We start from the raw sequence: 23,162 nt of genomic DNA on the forward strand, positions 1-23,162 counted from the left end.
GGCCTCCAAGTTGGTACCTATCTGGCCCTAAACAGTAGGTACTGATATGCATACAAACAGATCTGCATGTATGTATTTCATCTTCAGAGACCGTTGCAGTGTTTAGATAATCGCACTATTGCTATGCAACGTCTCTAATTTACGGCCGTATTTAATCCTTAGTACTTAATGAAATTGCTCTGCTCACTCTAGAATATTACTACAAGCACAAATCAACTTGTACCCAAAGTTAGACGGCCATCTTAAGTTTCAAAATATATGCAACAATGCAGATGATAAAGAGAATGCGTGGCTACCCTTTGGCTCATTAAGTCACAGACCTTCATAACTTGCAGCTTTTTACTTTAACACTGTTGCTATTGTGCCAAAGAATGCGTTGAGTCAATATTTAATTTACATGAAAACTATAGAACACCTCTACATTCCCCAACTTCTGTTGCTGTTTATACTGCCAAAAGGGGAAATGTATTATACAGAATTTAGCAATTACATGTATGATACAGTGTGTACCCCCATTCATATTAATTTTACAGTACATCCACATTTTTAACAGCTCTGGTGGTATTAGCTGTGTTTAGAAAACACTAAGCTGACTCAGTGGTCAGGGATCTGGCCATGCATGTAGTCACAGTAGTGGGGAAATCCTTTTATGTTGTGCAACTTATACATAAAGGCATGGCATCTAGGTCCAAAGAGGTCATTACCCCACTATACTCTGCCGTTAGACCAGAGTACAATGCTCCCTTTGGTATGTACCTGACCAGACATATGCAGCAATAAGAGTGACCTCAAAGGTTCCTTACAAAAAGGATACAAAGCATAACAAACCTGCCTTATGCAGTGCGCCTTAAAGCCTCTTCCCTTTACTCAGTCTCCTATGGATTGCCAACGGGTGGATACATGCCTGGCTTACAAGGAATCCACAAACCCCATACTTATAAATCTCCTACATATTCATAAGCGATACAGTACCAGAATACAAATTCTGCAGACCTGAATTTTGTCTGCAACTTAAATAGAATGTGCTGGAGAGACAGATGTGTCCCAGTGACTGCTCCTCCTATGGAACAGGCTTTCCATCCATGTGAAACTGAGTCTATTACCCAGTTTAAGCACAACCTTAACAAGAGAATAGGAAATTTACAACAGGCCTGGCACCCACATCCTTTATGGACAGGGGTAACTTATAAATGTCTGGTCCTCAATGTCCTATTTGGACGCAGGACACAATTATTCTTTCAAGGAAAACTTGGCTAGGCTTAGAAAGGCCCCTAGGCCATTAGCCTGTTAACAGACTATGAATCTAGTGGCACTATTTTTTTTTTTACCCACTCTGCAACTTTTACATTGACATGCATTGCAATCCCTGCCAGAGGTCACACTACCACACTGCTACTTAGTTCCCACCTCCGTTACTGCTCCGCTCTTCACAGTTCTATAAGGATAAGAAACTGTCTATTCAACATTAGGGTTTATGTGACAATGGGACTAAAACACCACAACCCAGTTCTCTGAGTCAGTGAGAATACCTGTAGGGGATACTTCACTGAGACAAATGTTTTCACAATCAGCATGGCATATTCTTGCATGCTGCACTAAACAGTGACTGTTTCCTGTTAAAACACTCCACTCACAGACAATAATGAATCAGTGGCACCCTAAGAAAAAAAGTGTGATTTAAAGTAATGTCATCTTGCACAAAAGAAAAAACAGAATGGCAAGGATGCCTCCCAACACTGCTCCCTCCAGAACACCAAACCCCATTTCTTTAACTTATGTCAAAGGAAAGCATTTACTACTACTACTGCAACGTTACTGTAAAATCACATGCTTTCCCACTGCCGCACTACTAATTCTTCATTGCACTTTATATCAACGGTGTGCCAGTCATCCATTTTTATTTACAGACATGCTTCTTTATTTTATTTTTTTTGGTAGCATACTTATAGTTCATTCCCATTTAACAGAAAAGACCAGAGTACCAAATTCCCTTATAATTTCAAAGGCACACTAAAAACTGGCATGCGTCTCAGCTGGCATAGGCAATTATCAATACCTAAACTAATTTAAAGTGATTACCTATAATCTTACTAAAAAGCACTGCATCTTCCCATATGACTTGTGCTACTATTTTGCAATCCATAAAACAATGGGACTTGGATGGACATTTAATTCCGTTGAAATGTTCAAAAGTATTATTTCGGAGAGAACAAAATCCTTCAGGATGATGCAAATAAATGTGAAAGGCATTTCTGTTAAAATCAGAAAAATAACAAATAAACTTTTCTGACAGTCAACAGGAATATATAATTTGTTCCTAATTTGATCTTTTCTTTAGAAGAAACTGAAATTCTTTAAATGCCGTACTTCTGAAACCCCAAACTTTTCCACCCTGGCTATTAAGTGCCAAATGAACCACATTTGAAAAGCATTTACAGAAATGGTGCCTCAGCTTTGTTCTTGCTTACTTGCTCAGTAAAAAGTAAATGGCCATTTTTAGTCAAACATTGATGGTTCTGATATATTTGCACTCCGCCACACTGCTTTCAGAATGGCTATGCTAATGAAGGCCACAGCTGTAGACAATTTATAGTCTGGACTGAAGAGAAAGACAGAAGACAAAGAACTACAGATTGTGTGTACACAAATGAAGCAGAGATAAGAAATCCCCCTTCATGGCTTTTATTTTTGTAGCTCGTACTCTGCACCCAAAGACAAATGATGCTTCCATTTGAGAAAAAACAGCATTTCAAAAAAGTTAGATTATAAAGGAGGGGAAAAAACAGCTTTACGATCCAAAATACATGAGTAGTGAAGAGCTCACAGTCAAATACATGGAGCATCAAAAGAAAACTGATAGCAAACATTGAAAAATTGAAAAAAAGAATATCTGTGAAAATAAGCTAACCTTTTAGAATATCTGGAAAAGAAAAATATTCTTAACTATATATGCTCAGCTGCAAATACAAAAAAAAGTGCATGTCTTATCTATACATTAAAAAAGGCAGTAAAAAGATTCAGATATATCCGACATGCTGAAGACTGTTGTGCACTATCTCAGTGGACCCACTACAGAGGCAAGTGTAGATGACAGAGTAACAAGGATCTACTAAACTATGCTTGGAACTGGGGACACGTGAAGGAAGCTTCAATTTCCATGGTAAACAGGCTAACTGTATGTTTTGGACAATCCCAGACTACTTCAAATAGTCAACAGCAGCCGCAAGTAAAACATATGCTCTGCTTCTCTATTACTCCTCCACCATACAGCTTTTTTTGAAAGTACAACCTTTACCTAATAAAAAGTAAAGTATCGCAAGCCATACTTACATGGAAAAGTAGATGTTTGAATTTCACACTGCCTAAGTGGCATATGGGTTCTGTGCCCTGGACAAACTCCACACTGGGAGTTTTCCAGAATCCTCTCCATCAACTCTCTTTGATAAGGGATTGGCTAAGACCCTCCCATTCTGTGAATCCTAACTCCTGTCACAGCAAGTCAGTTATTCGTTCTGTTAGTGTTAAGTAGTAAGAACTAAAAAGGACCAAAAGCAAGATTTACCTGAAACCAACCAATAAGCAGCCAAGAAACACAGACATAAATAACCACAGCCATCCAACAACATAAAAAGGTTGGGGTACCATCAAACTATACAAAAAATAAGGGGGTGGTGGGTGAGTAGGTACTACCACTGAGGCAGTGCGATATTCAAAACATCTACTGTTACATGAAAGTAGGACTTGCGCAACTACTACGATAATCATTCAGACTGCCTGGGAGGAGGAGGAGGAGGAGGAGAAGGGGATAAGGATCCAGGAGCCCTTGGAGAATGGTCCTTGCAAAGCCTGCTCTGGAACTTAAGAATCCAGTTTGTAGTGCTATGTAAAAGTATGAGCAGTGGCCAGGTTGCTGCCTCCAGAATGCTTCTACAGTCTGCTTGTTTATAATATGCCAGACAAGACTATAAGGCTCTGGCAGAATGTGCCTTAACTTTGCCTGGAATACATTTACCATGTGGGAGTAACAAAAAAAAACAATAGCAGAGGGCAACCAACAAGCAGTTATTTGCTTAATGACAGGTTGACCCTTCTTAACACCAGAATACAAAATAAGCTTAAAAGTTTTTATTTGTCAAGGGAGTACCTGAGCAGTCTGAACACATCCAAGGCATGCGGAAAATTCTCTTCCATGTTTTTAGGTTCTAGAAAGAAAACAGATTGATAGCTTGATTCAAGCCAAAAGTTTTTTTCTGAATTTACTCTGAAAGATGGACTAGTGCATTAAACAACCCTGTTCTCATGGAAAATCAAATAAGGTGGCCCACCATGAGAGGATGGAGTTCAGAGACTATCCTTGCAGATATCAGAGCAATACGCAGAACAGTTTTCCAAATGAACTTCAAATCAACCTGAAAGAGGAGTTCAAAAGGAGATAAGGTCATGTTTTCATGAACAAAGCTGATCTCGCAAGGAAGAGAAATCTGCTTCTGATGGGGGGGGGTTCTCAAGTGCAACATGTCTCAAACTGACCACAAAAAGAGATGAAAGAGGGGGATCAAGCCAAGATGACCACAAGAAGCACCTTGACAGATGCACAAGGTAAGCTATAATTGAGTAGCTCAGACAAATACTTCAAACCAGAGAGGAAGACACCGTACCAGGCCCTCTGATAAATCACCTAGAAAACCTCTTTCACTTGCAAACATAAGATTTTCTAGTTGCAGGTTTGCTTGCATCCTTCAATATCGATTGCACATTCTCATGGAACAAGTACCTAAAAGGTACTGAGACAGAGCAATTGCTACTTACAGCCTGGATGATTTCAAGTTGGAGTGCCCAGTTGCCCCGATAGAGTGAGGAAGTCCGTGGTAACTACCCTTGGCCAATTACATTAAAAGGGAGAACTACATATGCCTGGGTCAAATGAGGTCACCATAATGACATTTGGCAATTCTTTCTGAATCTTCACAGGTACCTTGGGTATCATTGTAAAGGGTGGAAATGTATAAAGGAACATTACTTTCCAACAGAACAAGAATGCGTCTGTCCTCCAAACATAGCTGCAAGGATGTCTAAGAGAAGTTTTCCAACTATCTGTTTTGAAAGGAGGTGAACAGAATTGAGGTGCTCCCACGTCTGGACTAAATCTAGGCAGACCTCTGTCCTGTCCATTCATGAAGGTCCATCTAAGATCTACTTAGCCTCTGCCATTATGTTTTTGCTCTGAAAAAATGTCAGGACTAAAGCATTACAAAATACTGTAAGGCTAGCTCCCAGGCCATCACTGCCAATCAGCAAAAAGGATATGACCTTGTACTTCCTTGTTTGACAGAGACAACACCACAGCCATCTGGTAGCTGACCAATAAAAGGGGACATGGAGACCATAAGCAGTGAAGAACTTTTCAGTCTGAATAGCTATTAATTCTTTGACATTTACATGCTTTGTAGAGTCTGAAGGACAGTATTCCCCATTCACTTTAACTTTCCTAGACACCGCTTCCATCTCGACTGACTTGAGGTTTGGAGAGGGAAGTATGTGTTTGGATTGAGAGACATCTGATTCCTCCACCACTGTAACTCTCTATTCACAAAATTCATCACTGGCACATGAAACTCCAAGGGATGCAGGTGCTGGGTCCAACTTTTTTTTTTTTAAATGCCAATTAATCTTTCTCGTGCAGTCTGACCAATGACGTCACGAGGTTCACTTATGCTGTGTGGTCTAGCTCTTTGAGAAACTCTCTTGTGGAGGAAGCTTCCTGAAAATGTTCTAAAAAGACAGGAGTTTGTCATCTGGTAGAAAGGCCATACTTTTTTTTGTGTCCATCATACACCCCAGGAAGACTATTTGTGAGGGAGAGAAACAGGACATTTGTAGATTCAACTTGAAGTTGGGAGCAACTGGAATGTGAATAAGCATTCTTCAGATGTAAAGTCACCATGAAACAGTGGTCCAGAAGAAAGGATAGGACAGTCTTGCAGGGTTAGCATTTTGAATTTGAGTAGTTTCAGACCGGTATTAAGGTATGACAAATTTAAATGCTAATCTCCATGATAGCTCCTTTTTTGGGTACCAAAAAGATTCTGGTTTAAAATTCTTGTACTTTCATGGTGCAGGAAATGGTTCTATAACCCCTACTTGCAACTCGTGAAGAAGCAGAGGAAAGAACAGATTTGTCTGGTCTGATGGGTGTGGGGAATTTCCCTGAAGGGAGAAAGATTTTCTGTTCACTGCCAAGAGTATTCTCAAAGAATTATTCTCAACACCCACTTAGCACAGAATTTGTGGGCAGGTTTGCCGGGTTGAGAAAAAGCCTGTGGGGAAGTGAGAAAAGGAAGGAGGGACAAGATGCCCCAAGTCTTTGCAGACTCATTCTTTGGCAGGGGAATGATCTTTTTTTGGTAAAGGACCCCCCCCCCCAATTTGGTTTGGAAGCATTATACTCCTGCCATTTCCTCTTGCTACCCTAACTCTTGTTAGGCTGGGATTTCTGTTTGGTCTGGCCTTTAAAGCTGGATGCCTTGTGAGGGGAGAACCCGGGAATATGAAATATTCTATATACTTCCTACATCCATTTGCATCTATCATCCCATAGTTTGAGAAATGTAAATTCAGAACTTAAAGGAGTATTCGAAATATGTTTTTTTAATCCTCAGAAAAATTCTGATTATACCAAGCATACCTTCTCAAAACAACAGAAGTGGCTGCTTTTCTAGAAATCATGTCTGCACCTTCCAAGACACTCCACAAAGCATGTTTCAAAAACCTAAATCACTTTTGAAACAGATCACTCATATACTTCTGTTTAGCAGGCAAAGATACAGTAAAGTCCTCTAAACTGTTAAGTACATTGTAAAATAAAATTCCACATGAAGCCCTGATAATTTAAAATTCTGACTGAATTACTGAACTGAGACAAGCCTCTTCCATGAGATTCTAATAACTTGACAATTTTATCTGCTACTATAGGGTTAGAATAAGCCAAGACACTCTTGTTAAAGTTGGCAGCTGGAGAAACTGCAGCTAAGTCAGCTGACAAAGGAGCAAAGATAGCTGCAAGACCACGGTACCCCTTGTATTTCCCTCATAGCTTTTTTAGGAACTGGTTCACTAGCCATAAGGGTTTAACATGCAATTCTATAGACATTTTCTAAGGCCAGTAACACAGGAGGAACAGCCAAAATATTTGGAATCTCATCCTCAATGAGATCATAAATTCTACTAATCTCTAGGATAGCTCCAGATTTCTTTTGGTCAAATATCTCTAAACTTGTTTCAGCATCTGTGGAAAGGTGAACATCTGCTTGGGTTTTTGAACCTGTTCACCTTCCTAAGAATCACACTGGGCGGACACTGTGTCCATTAATGTCTGTCTACAAAAGTCTCTCCATCAAAATCTGCAGTGCTAGAATGATCTCTACTGAAGGTAGCCCCATAGTCATTCTGCACAGGAGCATAGCTTTGGGGATTTAACTGTAAAACATTCTTAGCTAAGATCTGCTCTGAGTTACAGCACAAAGGCACGAAAATTACAGAACCAACTGATATTGCCAACATCCTGGCAGATAGGTTCAGTGCTAACTTTATCCCCCCCTCTCACCCCCTAAAGGGACCATATCTATACAGGAAGAATGCAGAGTCCCTGTAATCACAACTATGCAGGTAAAAGCTGTACTCTCTAAAGCCAGAAACACAGCATCCATGGGACCGGACAACATCCCACAAACATACACGAACTTCAGAACAAACTGGTTTCCCACTTAAGCACCATGTTCAATAATAGCCTCGCATCAGGCTTTGTGCCCACTGAATGGAGCACAGCAACAGTTATCCCACTCCACAAAGGGGGAGCCACCACTGATCCCGGGAACTATTGACCTATTAGCCTGACGAGCCTGGTCTGCAAGGCCATGGAACGTATCATCATGGAACTCAAAAAAACAAAGACATTGGTAACCTCCAAACTCTGGATCCCACCCTGTTCGGGTTTGTGAAAGGCAGATCATGCCTCCTGAACCTGATCGACCTCTGAGGCAGTCACCAAAGCCGTGGATGAGGGTAAGGTGTTCACACAGCCTAACTTGACCTCAACAAGGCTTTCGACACCATCCTCCATTCAGGAATTATAGCTAAACTCACTAAACTAGATATAAATTCCTACATCACAAGATGGGTTGCCAACTGGCTCACTGACAGAACCCACACTGTAAAAGTTGCAGACTCCAAATCTGACCTCAATGCAGTGACAAGTGGAGTACCACAGGGTTCCGTCCTGGGCCCTCTCCTGTTTGGTATCTACTTCTCTGAAGAACAGGCTAACATAGAAGACCTCTGGCTAATGAAGTTTGCAGATGACTGCAAACTAGGAGCCATAGTTAAGTCCCTAAATGATGTGGACATCCTACAGAAGGGCCTCACTGAGACAGATGCCTGGTGTCAGAGCCATGGCCTCAAGCTCAATGCCAAAAAGTGCAGCGTCATCCCCTTTGGTAAAAACTCTGTACCCAAGAACTACCACATAGGCAGCAATCTACTTAACACAGAATGCGTGATAAGAGACTTTGGGACCCAGGTGGACAGTAGTCTCTCCTTTGATAGTCACATTGCCACAGTAGTCAGGAAGTCCTTCTACGTGGCACACCTCATCATAAAAAGGTTCTCATCCAGGAAAAATAAGAGGTCATTGTTCCCCTCTACTCGTCACTCATTAGACCCATTATAGAGTACAACGCCCTTTTTGGAATGTACCTCACAAAACATCTGCAGCAGCTGGAAAGGCCACAGAAGTACCTCACAAAGAGGATTACTGGCCTCAAACAAATGCCCTACTGACCGCCTCAAAAACCTCCAGCTTTACTCCGTAGCATATCGCCTACTCCGAGGTGATCTCTGCCTAACATATAAAGCTATGTCAAACCCAGAGCTGTTGGACATGCTACACCTAAAGAAATCCCAATCCCTCCAAGCTACAAGCTCTAGGGACCTAAACCTTGTCACCACAATAAACAGGACACGCTGGAGGGATAGATTCCTGTCCCAGAGACATGGTTGTCAGATTTCCGACTGGCCAGGTAGGGACTAAAAAAAGGTCTTCCACGTCTCCGTGTTTTTTATTTGATTGGTCCGGGCCAATCAAAAATAAATAAACGCAGACCTACTTCTGTTTAATGCAAAACATCGCAGTTCCGTAGCTCTGTTTTGCGATGTTTTGACTGGCCCGTATACCGGTATACGGGCCAATCAAAAAGCTAAACACGGAGCTACTTCTAGTTAATGCGGAACATCGCAGTTCCGCATTACACAGAAGTAGCTCTGTTTTGCGATGTTTTGATTGGCCCGTATACCGGTATACGGGCCAATCAAAATCGCTAATGAGCTACTTCTGTTTAATGCGGAAATGCAATGTTCCGCATTAAACAGAAGTAGCTCTGTTTTGCGATGTTTTGATTGGCCCGTATTCTGGTATACGGGCCAATCAAAATATCGCAAAACAGAGCTACTTCTGTTTAATGCGGAACTGCGATGTTCCGCATTAAACAAGAGTAGCTCTGTTTTGCGATGTTTTGATTGGCCCGTATACTGGCATATGGGCCAATCAAAATTCGCTAAACACGGAGCTTCGTTTAATGCGGAACTTCCGCATTAAACATAAGAAGCTCCGTGTTTAGTGATTTTTGATTGGCCCGTATGCCGGTATAAGGGCCAATCAAAAAAAAAAAAAACAACAAAGCGGAGGCTGCCCGGGATTTAAACCGGCAGGGCGGGACTCGGGATCAGGCTGCTGATCTCGGGACAGTCCCGCCCAAATAGGGACGTCTGGCAACCCTGCCCAGAGACTTCCTATACTCTGGAACAAGCTACCCATCCTATATCAAGCAAAGTTCTTCATTAGCACTCTTCAAGAAAAATCTTGATGAGTGGATGGGAAATAGGAAATACACCCCGGGGATCACTTCTGTGTCTCTGCCAGACAGTGGCACAGGAAAATAACTTTCTTGGGTGGCGTAAGCCATGGAACCTTGCTGGCTAGGCGTACGTAGGCCCTTGGGCCGATAGCCTAGTACCTACCTGTAATAATCTAATTGTCTGTCTTGTGAACTCTCACTTTTCTTACTATGAACTACAACAGAGGACAAAATATCTGGGGACACAGTAATATGTCTGGCAAGCAATCTCTTACATTGGACCTCTTCTGCACCTAAAGGGTTTGGTTCTCCAGAGGATATGTCTGGCACCTGTACCATTTGGGGGGGGGGGGGTTGGGTTCACTCCAGAGGGTGACTGGGAAAAAGTTAAGTGGTCTACAGGCTGGCTTAAGGCAAAAGCAGACTCACAAACTGTAGGCTGAGGTATGTTTCTGTTGAGGTTTGTTTTTTTTTTCTCCTTTTTGGATGCACCTGGATTTGATTGGGAGGGGGCTGGCATATCGGGATCCATCAAGTCAGGGGGAAAAACACCAACCAGGATAATACATGGATACTTTTAAGGGCCAAGGACAATAATAGCAGACTATATAAACTATGTCACCACACAACAAATAGGGATTAAATGCATAAAATAAAACAGTTTAAATTGTGCCAAATCGTGCTCTACAGCCTGAACAGTAAACAGCAACATACAGTCAGAGTAACAAGTAGAATTCACTTGCCCAAATAGAGACAAAAAATAAATACATGCTCATAAACTGAAACCTTTTAAAACAGCATAACCATTTACTTAAAAGATTCAGGGAAAAAAAAAAAAAAATCTCCACAGACAATGCAAATGTAATTTGCTGTAAAACTGATTTAACGATAAAAATGACCAACAGAGATACATCAAAAGTAACTATAACAATGAAGAAAAAAGTAAACAAATGAAAACTTTTCCTGTCAGAACTTCAAAGTGAAGCAGATAAACAAACAGGCCTGCTGGCACCTTTGCTTTACATGCATGAGGCAGTCCCCAATGTTCAACTGACACCAAAAAACTTCAGTTTTCCAGTACAGTACAACTGCATATAAGCAGTATTAAGCTCACAAAAACACAACAGTAAGTCAGAATTCCCAGAGGAATTAGTAGTAAATAGCCTTTATAATTTACCATTCTTGCTAATATAGATATACACGCACGCATATTTTATATATTAAATAAAAGAAATGAAAGTATCGAATATACTTCACAAAGAGATCTTACACAAGTCTGGAAGCTGTAATCCACCAATGCAGGCTGCTGAGGAGATTCAACTTTGCGAGTTCTTCAGCTGGCACTAAAAGACAGAACAGACTTTGTGTCAAGGGTTAGGCTTCCCCTGATGGGAGGGGCTGAGCCAACGGCAGGTCAGAGGAAGGGATTCACAGCTCTGGAAAGTTGCCAGTGTGGGTATGTGCACGCACAGAAGCCATATGTCACAGAAGCAGTGTGAATGATGAGCATCCCATGGTGAAACAGTTCTTTACCTGATATAACTTTGCTGCATGTATTTGTTCACCTCTTGCTCTCAGACACTGAATACATATGTTTACAGTAAAACATGCTAAAATCATTTCTCAGAAACGCATCCATACACTGCTGAAGGCATCTGATTATCTAATAAATCATGCACCCAATGGGATAATTTAGCAAGTATGCAGCTAAAGGTAGGACTTTGGATTTGACTACAATGTTATGGTATTTCCTATTGATACTGAATCATTTTTGCAAGTTCTATAGCAGCAACAAAGAAAAATCCAAATCCTAAAAATTCCAAGAATTAAAATGTCGGTAACTGTATGATGGATAAACTTTCAAGCACAGGTAACTACTAATTTGCTGCCAGGTAAAGAATGGCTCCAACTCAATTTGTGTAGATTAGCACCCATTATCAGATTTTAAAAACTGCAGCTCACAAGCACATGCAAAACACTTGCTTAACACCCTGATCTCAAATGCATATACTTAACTAAGAATAATCTACAAAGCTTAATGTTAACAATTAGAAATAACTCAATTTGTCACTGGAAATGTACAATAAACCGATGAAAAATATTTTTATGTAGCAGCTTATGACAATGTCATCTGTTGTAGTTGAGCAATACTTAATTTTTCTTTTTACTGGTGAAAGCCAAGATTCAAAAACAAGTTTGTGCTGCAAGTGGCATACAATTCAGGAAAAATCTGTCAGATATATATGCGCATATAGTATAGTACCTGCAGCTGCATAAATGCAGTTTTTGGAAGGACATACACAGGTGTTAAATGAGGATGTAATGAGAAAAGGAATGAGATTCTGCAACAGGAACGGAGTGGAAATGGTATGCAGCGTTTGCACACCATATATTCTGTAGATCAACTAGAACTACAGGAGTTATAGGAATGACATGGAAAGCTAAATACTGCGTAAGGTCATCTACTATCTAAATGCAAGTCACAAGACTGAGATTAAGTTCTTCCCTTTTACATCTTAGATTATACATCTCTCTCTAAACGTAGCAACACCGTTGACATTTGTTTACCAGGAAAGTGCGACTGGGATGATATTCCATTTTCAGAGGACACCAGGGCGGAAAAACATTAATAATATGGCTACACTTAAATAACAAGGGTTATTATAAAACCTACCACAGAATATAATAACCAAGTAAAAATTCACACCTTCATTTCAGACAGTGTGGACTTGCAGATACAAAAAGCAAATAACTGGGCAGACAAGTTAAAAAGAGAGCACTATCAATAGTTAGAGATTTCATAAATTTCACTAAATAGAGAACATTAAATGCACTGAATACACACTTTGGAACAGGGATGACTAGACAACATAGCCTTATCAAACTCCTGTGTGGAGAAGGCAGTAGCCTAGACACAAAAATACTTTTAAAATTTAAAAGAGAGAGAGGCTACCATCTTGAAAAAACATACAAATCAGGGAATGGGAGGTGGGGGTGTAGCTGCAGAAGTGATTTAAATCAAACAACTACAAAAAGTCCATCTTTTATGGTGGACATAGTTCAGTTGTGAATCACTGCTGCTATAGCCTTGACTATATGGGTAGATGACCACAGCTTGCACAGATGCCTGGGTAGAGAAAGGATCAAGATGAAAGGAGCTCCAGCAGAATGGTCCTAGGAAATGCTGTTCTTGACCTGGAAAAGGAACCTGGGTTTGTGATGCTTTGAAAAGGTATGTATGGAGGACCAAGTAACTATTGCTAGAGCTTCTATAGTCTACCAATTTCCATTATGCTATCAAAGAAAACATGGCTTTAGTAGAACGTGCCTTGATCCTGCCTGGATTTTTTTTTTTTTTTTTACTATGGTGAGAACAAAAAGAAACCGCAAGGAAAACTATCTGAACATTGTTTTGACATGGGTTGCCCTTTTTGTCCCATCATAGGAAACACACAGCTGTTCAGCTTTCCTAAAGGACTTACTACTGTCAAGTTAATACCAGAGTAGCCTGTGCACATCCAGCATATGGAGAATTCCTTCTCCCTGGTTTAGAGGTTCAGGAAGGAACATAAAGTGAACAGTGGTTTGATTATAAATTAACTCCAAAATTACTTTTAGCATAAATGAGGGATTTGTTTTTGAAGACTATCTCTATGGACTGCCAAATAAGATTCATGCTCTGTGAAAGTTTGTAACTCAGATACTCTCTTGCAGATGTCACAGCAATAAATAAAACAGCCTTCTAAATCAAGAACAAAAAAAAAAAAAAAAAAGATGAGCTTGTTCCAAAAGAGCCAGATTTAACATTCCAGCACAAAGATCAGATCCAGCAAGGATTCTAGGTGGTCTTAAATGCAAAACCCTTTTCTAGAGCAGCTTGAAAAAAATTCTAATGAGAGAGTGATCCATGTGCAGGCATGCTGAAATGGCCAACAAATAAACTTCGTCAAAGGAGAAAGACAGGACAACTTGCACAAATATAGTATCACCAGAGGTTCATAATCCCTGATCGGGCCCTGGTTATTGGAATAGCACTAACTTGAAAATTTCTTCTACATACTAACATAAGATTTCCGAGCATCAGGACTTACTGCCTCCTTTACTACTTAGTGCATATCTTTAGAAAGTGCCTAAAGGCTATCAAAATTGAATCATGCAGGACTTTCACGCTGACTGCACAGAGTAACAATTTAATTTTAGCTCTCCCAGTGTGACAAATGCAGAAAAGAGAACCAGTGAATTTGTCTTTTTTGGGTAAATTTCAATTACTGCCTAGATGCCAGTAAAGAAGAAATTTAGAGAACATGAAAGAAAAATCAATCACAAATGGTGAGGAGAAAACACTGGCTGGGAAGAATCATGTAGCTGTTCCCTGGTCAGCTTCAGCAAGAAGCTGAGATCCCTCATAAAATTCTTCAAAGCCAGTTATGAAAATAAAATCGCCACCAATTCCAAACACAACCACAAAGCATTCTACAGCTATATCAATAATCTCAATGGCAACACTCCGATCTCCTCTGAGCTACAGCACAATGGCACTAAATATACAAAAAGTACAGTTTTGTACCTACCATAAATGTAGATGTTCGAAGATCCACATTGCTGCAGTCCTTACACTTGGGTAGTCCGCTGTCCTCGGTCGGCCCGAATATCAAAGTATTAGGCTGACGTCGGTCAAGGCGCTTAAGACTGACATCAGGACGTCAGGGTATAAATGCGCATGACTGACGTCATATCCTCAGTCTTTTCTTGCCCCAGATGTCAGAAGACCCTAAAAAGGAAAGGTCAAAACCAAAAGACAGCAAAAAACAACCAACCACCCTTGCACTAATCATATGTACAATATATACAATATCCTCAATATTTACAACCCAAACCACACAACCGCCTCTAACTACAGAGGGGAAGGAGGGAGGGACTGCAGCAATGTGGATCTTCGAACATCTACATTTATGGTAGGTACAAAACTGTACTATGTTCTTCATCTCACATTGCTGCAGTCCTTACACTTGGGTAGAATCCCAAAGCAGAGGTAAGGGAGGATGGCAAACTATAAAGCAGTAGGAGCTGCCAAAATGCCCTGTAAAATTGCAGTGGCAAAACCAGCCCTAGATTTAGAGTAAAGTGGAAGGTGGTAATGCTTAGAGAAAGTATGCACTGAACTCCAAGTAGCTGCCTCCAAAATATCTTTAGTTGCCACCCCTTAAAAAGCTGTAGAAGTGGCAGTAGCCCTAGTGGAATGAGGCCTAATCCCAGCTGGAATCTCCTTACCATGATGGGAATAACAGAAAGCAATACAAAACCCAATCCACTTAGAAATAGTTTGTTTTGACAGAGGCTTGCCCTGAGAACCCAAAGCAAATGAAACAAATAACTGCTGAGACTGCCTGAACCCTTTAGTTCTGCTCAAATAATATCGTAACTGCCTGTGTATATCCAAAGTGTGCAAAATCTTTTCCCCTTTATTTTGGGAGTTTGCATAAAAAGTAGGCAAATGAATAGTTTGGTTTAAAGCCACACTAGAAACCACTTTAGGCATAAAGGAAGGATTAGTAATTAAAGATACCCTATCCTTAAGGAAAATTAAGAAAAGCACTACTGCCATAAGAGCCTGTAATTCAGAAACCCTTCTCGCAGAGGTAATGGCCAACAAAAAAGCAGTCTTCCATGATAAATATTTCAACTCGGCAGTAGCTGCAGGCTCAAAAGGTTGTAGAGTGAGTTTCTCCAACACAAAATTGAGATCCCAAGCAGGAGTAGGAGCTCGGGGTCTTATATTCTTTGCCCCTCTAAGGAATTGCTTAAACGGATGAGAAAACAATGGTGGGTCACAGTCATAGTGAGCAGAAATTGCTGCAGCATGAACCTTAACAGAAGAGAAGGACAACCTTTGTCCAGTAACTCAGTAAGATATTGAAGAGCCACACTCAAATTAGGCTTAGAAACATCAAATTCCTTTGCTGTACTCCAAAATAAAAATCTCTTCCATTTATCTGTACACTTTCCTTGTACTAGGCCTTCTGGCCTCCAAAATAACATTCAAAACTTGCTGTGGCAGCTGAGACCCTCCAGGGTTTAAAACAGAATATGCCAGGCTGTTAGGTGAAGAGAGTGAAGTTTGACATTGAGTAAATGACTGTTCTCCTGAGACAGCAGGTGTGGAATTAAAGGCAAAGGCCATGGAGGCTCCCGTACCAGACTTTTCAGTAATGGGTACCAGTGCTGTCGAAGCCAATCTGGAGCTATTAAAATCATCTTTGGCTTGTCCTGTCTGACCTTTAGGAGTACCTTTGGGAGGAGAGGCAGAGGTGGAAAGGCATACACATGAAGATTGCTCCAATTGAAAGAAAGAGCATCCACTTTCCAAGCTGTGGGATGAAACCTTTTGTGCAAAACTTTGGCAGCTGGTAGTTTAGTGGAGAAGCGAACAGATCTATGTCTGGAGTTCCCCATGACACTGTCAATTTCTGAAATACATGAGGATCCAATTTCCACTCGTGGGGATCCATAATCCGTCTGCTCAACACATCTGCTAAGGAGTTCTGTGCTCCGGCAGAAACCTTGCCTGAAGATTTAGCTGTAAACTGAGAGCAGTCTCCCACAAAATCATTGCTTGTCTGCATAGAGGATAAGAATGTGTTCCCCTTGCTTGTTGATGTACCACATGACAGTTGTGTTGTCTGTTAGAATCAACACCTGCCCTGGAAGAAGTAAATCCTTGAAAGCTATTAATGCAAATTGGACTGCTAACATCTCCTTCAAGTTGATATGTAGATGTTGTAGTCTGGCAGGCCACGTGTCTTGTATTCACTTTCCATTTAGATGAGCTCCCCAAGCTTTGTCTGAGGCATCTGTCGTTAGAATCTGACTCGCCTCTGGCCGGGTCACAGAGAGTCCCTTGTTTAGGTGACATTCCTGAGCCCACCACAAAAATTCCTTTTGAATGCAAGGTATTATCTGAATGACAGTGTCCAAATCCTGGCAGTGCTGTGTCCATACATTTTTGAGATACCATTGTAGCTTCCTCATATGCAGTTTGGCATTGGGAAGCACCAGAATACAAGATGCCATGAACCCCAAGGCTTGAAGGACTGTCCTTGCAGTCAGCCTGGACTGATGAGACAATTGATGGAAGTAATGGAAAGATTCTTTTGTTTGTCCGGGGTCAAAAAGGCCATCTGGGATGCTGTATTCAGTCTCACACCCAGAAAGCACATGTCCTGAGAGGGTACTAGACTGGACTTTATTTCGTTCACAGAATACCCCAGGCATCTTAGCACTGCTATCACATATTGCAAATGATGAAGAAGTTCGTCCCTTCCTTGAGCCAGAATCAGGCAATCGTCCAAATAAGGATAGATCTGAATTCCTTTTAGCCTGAAGAAAGCTATTACTGGAGCCAGAACCTTCGTGAACACTCTGGGCGCAGTAGATAAGCCAAACGGCAATGCAGAGAACTGATAATGAGAAGTCCCAGCCCGTAGCCGGAGATACTTCCTGCAACTTAGCCTGATAGGAACATGAAGGTAAGCCTCCTTGAGATCCAGAGTCACCATCCAGTGATCTTTGCCCAGCAGAGGTAAAAGCTGTTGTAACGTCAACATTTTGAACTTGGGAATGTCCAGATAAGTGTTGAGGATAGATAAATCCAAAATTGGTCTCCACGTGTTCCCCTTCTTTGGTACTAGGAACAAGCGAGAATAAAATCCTAGGCCCACTTCTGGCAGAGGGACCGGCTGTATGGCCCCTATTTGAAGCAGCAGAGAAATTTGTTTGTGAGCCTCTATTCTTTGCTGAGGAGGAACGTCTGGCATGCCTTTGAAAGGAGGCAAGGTATGGAAATAAAACTTGTAACCTTGGTGTATGATATCCAATACCCATCTGTCTTGGGTAATTAAACTCCAATTTTCCTTGAAAAGTGCCAACCTTCCTCCCAAAGGTGCTGCCAGACAAGAAGGCTCTGGCAGCTGAAAAGGTAGGTCATTGGGCCTGTTTACGAAAGGACTGGCCCCTGCCCTCACCCGAAGACTGTGCAGGTGAACTCCCTGTTCTAGGTCTGAAGGAGCCCTGAGCTCTGCCCCTACCACGTCTAGATCTACCCCTAGACTGAGAATCATAAGAAGGGTACGTCCACCCCTTAGCAGGCCAATTCCTACTAAATTTCGGAGGCTGAACTTGCAAAAAATCTTTAACAGTCTGTATAGACTTAGCCTTGTCTTCCATTTTCTTTAAGACTGCTTCCACAGGTGAACCAAACAACACATCAGACTGTAAAGGAGCATCTAAAATCCTTGTCTTAACATGGTCAGATAAATTCTGATCCCTCAGCCAGGCGTGCCTGCGAAGAACTGACCCAGTGGCAGCCACCCTAGAGGAGGCCTGTACAGCATCAAAACCACATTGTAAAGAGTGCTTACCCACCTGTTCAGAAACATGTACCAAATCTTGTAATTCTTTACACTCAATACCTTCCGCCAGAGCATCAACCTTAGACTTCAATTGAGAAAGAAGATAGTTTTGATATTTCAACATGTGAAACTGGCAATTCAAAGCCCTCATAGCTAAGGTGGAAGAGGTATAGACTTTCTTTCCCCATCTATCCAAAGCCCTGGCCTCTTTATCTGGAGGAACCGGATTTTTTACAACAGAGGCCTTGACACCCTTAGGTCCCTGACTAACAGTTTCTGGGTCCGCCCTAGGACTCTTATAAAGATATTTATGAGCTTCAGGCACCCTGTAATACCTGTCCGGTTTAACAGGAGCAGGAGGCAAAGAATCAGGATTAAGTGAAGCCTCTGCAACACATCTTCCACAACATCCAGAACAGGTGGTATAGCCAAAGGCCTATGCTGGGGTAAAACAAAAATTCCTAAGCCTTTTCCTGGAATCAGAGAAGTCCTGACCTTCCCACTTAAAATGTTCCCTCATGGAATGAAGGGTCTCTGAAAAAGAAAAATCCTCTGGAGGAGAAGCAGAAGGAGTAGAATCATCCACATCAGAATCAGAATAAGGAGAATACTCCTGCAAGTCTTCAGTCAAGACTCTGAAACATCCGAAGCCTGCTCAAAACTCCCCAACTCTGGTTCCACCCTAGGCCTCTTATCAGGAGGGGGCAAAGAACCTCTAATCAAAGTAATTAAATCTTCTGCCATTTTAAGCATGTGCTTCTTGGGCACAGATCCTGAAGAACTAGGAGTGACACCAACAGAAGCTAGACCTGGCCTGCCTCTGGGAGAAGCCTTAGAAACAGAAGGAGAGGGCCTAACCACCCTAGGAAGGGAGGGAGTACAGTAACCTGAGAAGCCCCTTCAGCCTGACCTGCCTCCTGAGAGGCCACATCCTGCAATATTAAAGTCTCCCTTGGGACTCCAGAGAAGCCTCCGCGGAACCACCGGTTCCACTGATGCCTCTAAAGAACCGGCGTCCGCACGGACGACTCTTCTGCCTGGGTTTGGCTGCTTTGTCTTTGCGTTTCTTGAAGAAGCGGGCGTCGGAGCATCCGACGGCATATTATAATTGCACCGCTTCCCAAAGACCAACCTGGCACAATCTAACCTTCGCAATAGTGCGCTTATTGAACCTAGCACAAAGCGACACCCAACAACGTCGTGCTCAGGCCCCAAACAAGGAATACACAAAGTATGATAATCTCTATGCGGTATCTGTTTCCCACAAGAAATACAGTTATTCACTTTTTCTGACATCCGGTAAACCACTGAGGCAAGAAAAAACTAAAATATTCTAGCGGGTACTTAGCCAACTTTGACTCGGTCTGAAACTCCGAATTCTAAAAATTTCAGAACGCCGAACGGCACTTGCAACGCTGCTTCTGCATCGGACCATGTGGCAAAAAAGACTGAGGATATGACGTCGGTCATGCGCATTTATACCCCGACGTCCTGATGTCAGTCTTAAGCGCCTTGACCGACATCAGCCTAATACTTTGATATTCGGGCCGACCGAGGACAGCGGACTACCCAAGTGTAAGGACTGCAGCAATGTGAGATGAAGAACATCCAACCAATATTGCCAACATCCTGGCAGATAGGTTCAGTGCTAACTTTAACCCCCTCTCATCCTCCAAAGGGCCCATCTTAATACCAGAAGAATGCAAAGCCCCTGTGATCATGGATGAACAAGTAAAGACCGCACTCTGCAAAGCCAAGAACACAGCATCCATGGGACCAGACAACATCCCAGGCTGCGTACTGCATGAACTACAGAACAAACTGGCACCCCACCCAAGTACCATGTCCAATCACAGCCTCACCTCAGGCTATGTGCCTACTGAATGGCGCACAGCGACGGTTATCCCACTCCACAAAGGAGGTGCCACCACAAACCCTGGAAACTACCGCCCCATTAGCCTGACAAGCCTGATCTGCAAGGCCATGGAATGTATCATCTTGGAGCTTATAAACAAAGACATAGGTAACCTCCAAATCCTAGACCCCACTCAATCTGGGTTTGTAAAAGGTAGATCATGTCTACTAAACCTGACTGACTTCTTTGAAGCAATCACTAGAGGCGTAGACGAGGGCAAGGTAGTGCACACAGCCTATCTTGACCTCGCCAAGGCTTTTGATACCATCCCCCACTCTGGAATTATAGATAAACTCACTAAACTGGGCATAAATCCCTATGTCACAAGATGGGTGGCCAAATAGCTCACTGACAGAACCCACACAGTAAAAGCAGTAGACTCAAAGTCCGACTTCAGAGCAGTGAAGAGTGGAGTACCACAGGGTTCAGTCCTGGGTCCTCCTCCTGTTCGGCATCTACTTCTCTGAAGTGCTGGCCAACACAGAAGGTCTTTGGCTAACAAAGTTCGCAGATGACTGCAAATTGGGAGCCATAATAGAATCACCTAATGATGTAGACATTCTACAAAAGGGCCTCTCACAGAGACAGATGCTTGGTGTCAAAGGCATGGCCTCAAGCTCAATGCCAAGATGTGCATAGTCATCCCCTTCAGGAAAAACTCGGTACCCATGAACGACCACATAGCCGGTAGCTCACTAAACACTGAAAGTGCGATAAGAGACCTTGGGACACAGGTGGACAGTAGACTCTCCTTTGATAACCATATCGCCACAGTAGTCAGGAAATCATTCTATGTGGCACACCTCATTACATAAGGGTTCTCCTCTAGAAAAAAAGAAGGTCATTGTTCCTCTCTACTCATCCCTCATCAGACCCATTATAGAGTACAATGCCCCATTTGGCATGGATCTCACAAGACACCTACAACAATTGTAAAGGCCACAGAAATACCTCACTAAGAGGATTACCAGCCTCAAACAGATCCCATACACAGACAGTGTCAAAAAACTCTATCTCTACTCAGTCGCATATCACCTACTCAGAGGCAATCTCAACCTAATATACAAAGCTATGTCAAACCCAGAGTGTTGGACAAGCTACACTTAAAGAAATCCCAATCTCTCTGAACCACACGTTCCAGGGACCTAAACCTTGTCACCACAATACACAGAACATGCTGGAGGGATAGATTCCTGTCCCAGAGACTTCCCATACTCTGGAACAAACTACCCATTCATGTCAAGCAAAGCTCCTCATTGGCCCTCTAAGAAAAATCTAGACTGGATGGGAAATAGAAAATTCACCCCGGGGATCACTTCTGTGGCACTGTTTGACAGGGACACAGGAAAATAATTTTCTTGGGTGGCAAAAGCCAGGGAACCTTTTTGGCTAGGCTTATATAGGTCCCAGGGCCGATAGCCTAGTACCTATCTATGAACCTATGAACAAAATGCAGTGCAAGCTCCAGCTCTGATGAAAGACATAACTTCCAATAATCTAAAAGGAAAAAAAAAAAAGTCAAATATGCCCAGTACTGATTAAGATAACCAAAATGAAATATCAACTCAAACAACAAAAGGCTGGAAACAATGGAAAAAGCTTTAAACAGATATTCGCATAAGCTGATAAAACTGCAAAAAAACATATATATCAGAGGTAGACATGAAGAAAAGGCTAGCTGAGTATGACACTGCTCAAGTAATGTTTAAAAAATGCAGAATTAGAGTACAGAGCACATAGGGAAAACCTGAGATTTTCTGCTGTACCAGAGAAACTCGAAGGAACAGACTGTATTAATTTTATGAAAGCACAAGCAAGCAAATAGACTGGTATTCCACAGCAGTTGTTAATTGAAAGGGCACACAGTGTGTACGCTCCAAACCTGGCCATGACAAAACAACCAAGAGTTTAATAGTAAAGATCCACTTCTACCAGCAGAAAGAGTGGATTCTGACAAAACTGTGCCAGAAGGACAAAATACTAAAAGTGGGAGATGGCGTTTATGGAAAATGATTACTTACTGTACACCAGGCAGAAAAAGAAGTTATGTCTTACCATAACATTCCATCTGTGTTGTTGATCTTCGTTCATTCATTACTGACAGGTTATCAGTTCCGTCCTCAGAACAGAGCCGGCCAATATCAAGCTCTCATCAGCCAAAAACTCTCGAGTCAAGGTCCTACTCAGAATGCTCTACTCAGTTACCTCAGATCAAGTTTTCAAGTTGATAGATAAAAGTAGAGGCTACCTCCGGTCATAAGAGACCTACCAGAAAGGAGTACATGAGATCAACCAAGAACCTCCGGATGGGGGACGAAGGGTGGGAAGTAATGAATGAACGAAGATCAACAACAACACAGATGGAACGTTATGGTAAGACATAACTTCTTTATCTGATGTTGTTAATTTTCATTCATTCCTTACTGATGGGACAGAGTCCCCAGCTACCTGTACTCCTGGGTGGCCCTCATGGAAGGACATTCCTGAGCACCATGGAACCAAAGGAAGCTCCACCTCTGGAGGCCAAGTCCAATTTGTAATGAAGAATAAATGTATGAGGTTTAGCCCAAGTTGCAGCTGAGCAAATATAATTGAGGGAAGCCTTAGCATGGAAAGCTACTGAAGTTGCCATAGATCTTGTATAGTGTGCTTTGACTCTGAGGCAAGGTGAGATTGTGTTTGTTGTAGATAAAGGTGATACAATTTCTCAACCATGAAGCCAATGTAACTTTTGATATAGGACGACCCCGTCTAGGTCCAGAAAAGGCCAAAAACAGTTGGTCTGATTTACAGGTAGATTTTGTTCTGTCCAGATAAAATCGTATTTGCCTATGAACATCCAAGGAGTACAAGCAATATTTTCCCTTGTTAGAATGGTTAGGAAAGAACACTGGGAGATCAACAGACTAGTTGATAGATCGCTCTGACACC

General features: G+C 42.0%; 1 protein-coding gene across 3 annotated transcripts in view; it reads right to left on the bottom strand.

Moving 5' to 3' along the window:
• Positions 1-23,162, bottom strand: part of LOC122815557 (NAD-dependent protein deacetylase sirtuin-3-like) — a 994,530-nt gene that overhangs the window by 699,234 nt on the left and 272,134 nt on the right. Inside the window, exon 1 of one of the 3 annotated variants that reach the window (XM_044088147.1) lies at positions 11,179-11,264. The exons of the other annotated variants lie outside the window; for them this stretch is intronic. The gene's annotated coding sequence lies outside the window, so the exon portion shown is untranslated. Of the gene's footprint in view, positions 1-11,178; positions 11,265-23,162 lie in introns of those variants that run through there. 3 annotated transcript variants of the gene reach the window in all.

The sequence above is a fragment of the Protopterus annectens genome, chromosome 11.part0 (assembly GCF_019279795.1).
Source record: "Protopterus annectens isolate FY-2018-M chromosome 11.part0, PAN1.0, whole genome shotgun sequence".
Lineage (NCBI taxonomy): Eukaryota > Metazoa > Chordata > Ceratodontiformes > Protopteridae > Protopterus > Protopterus annectens.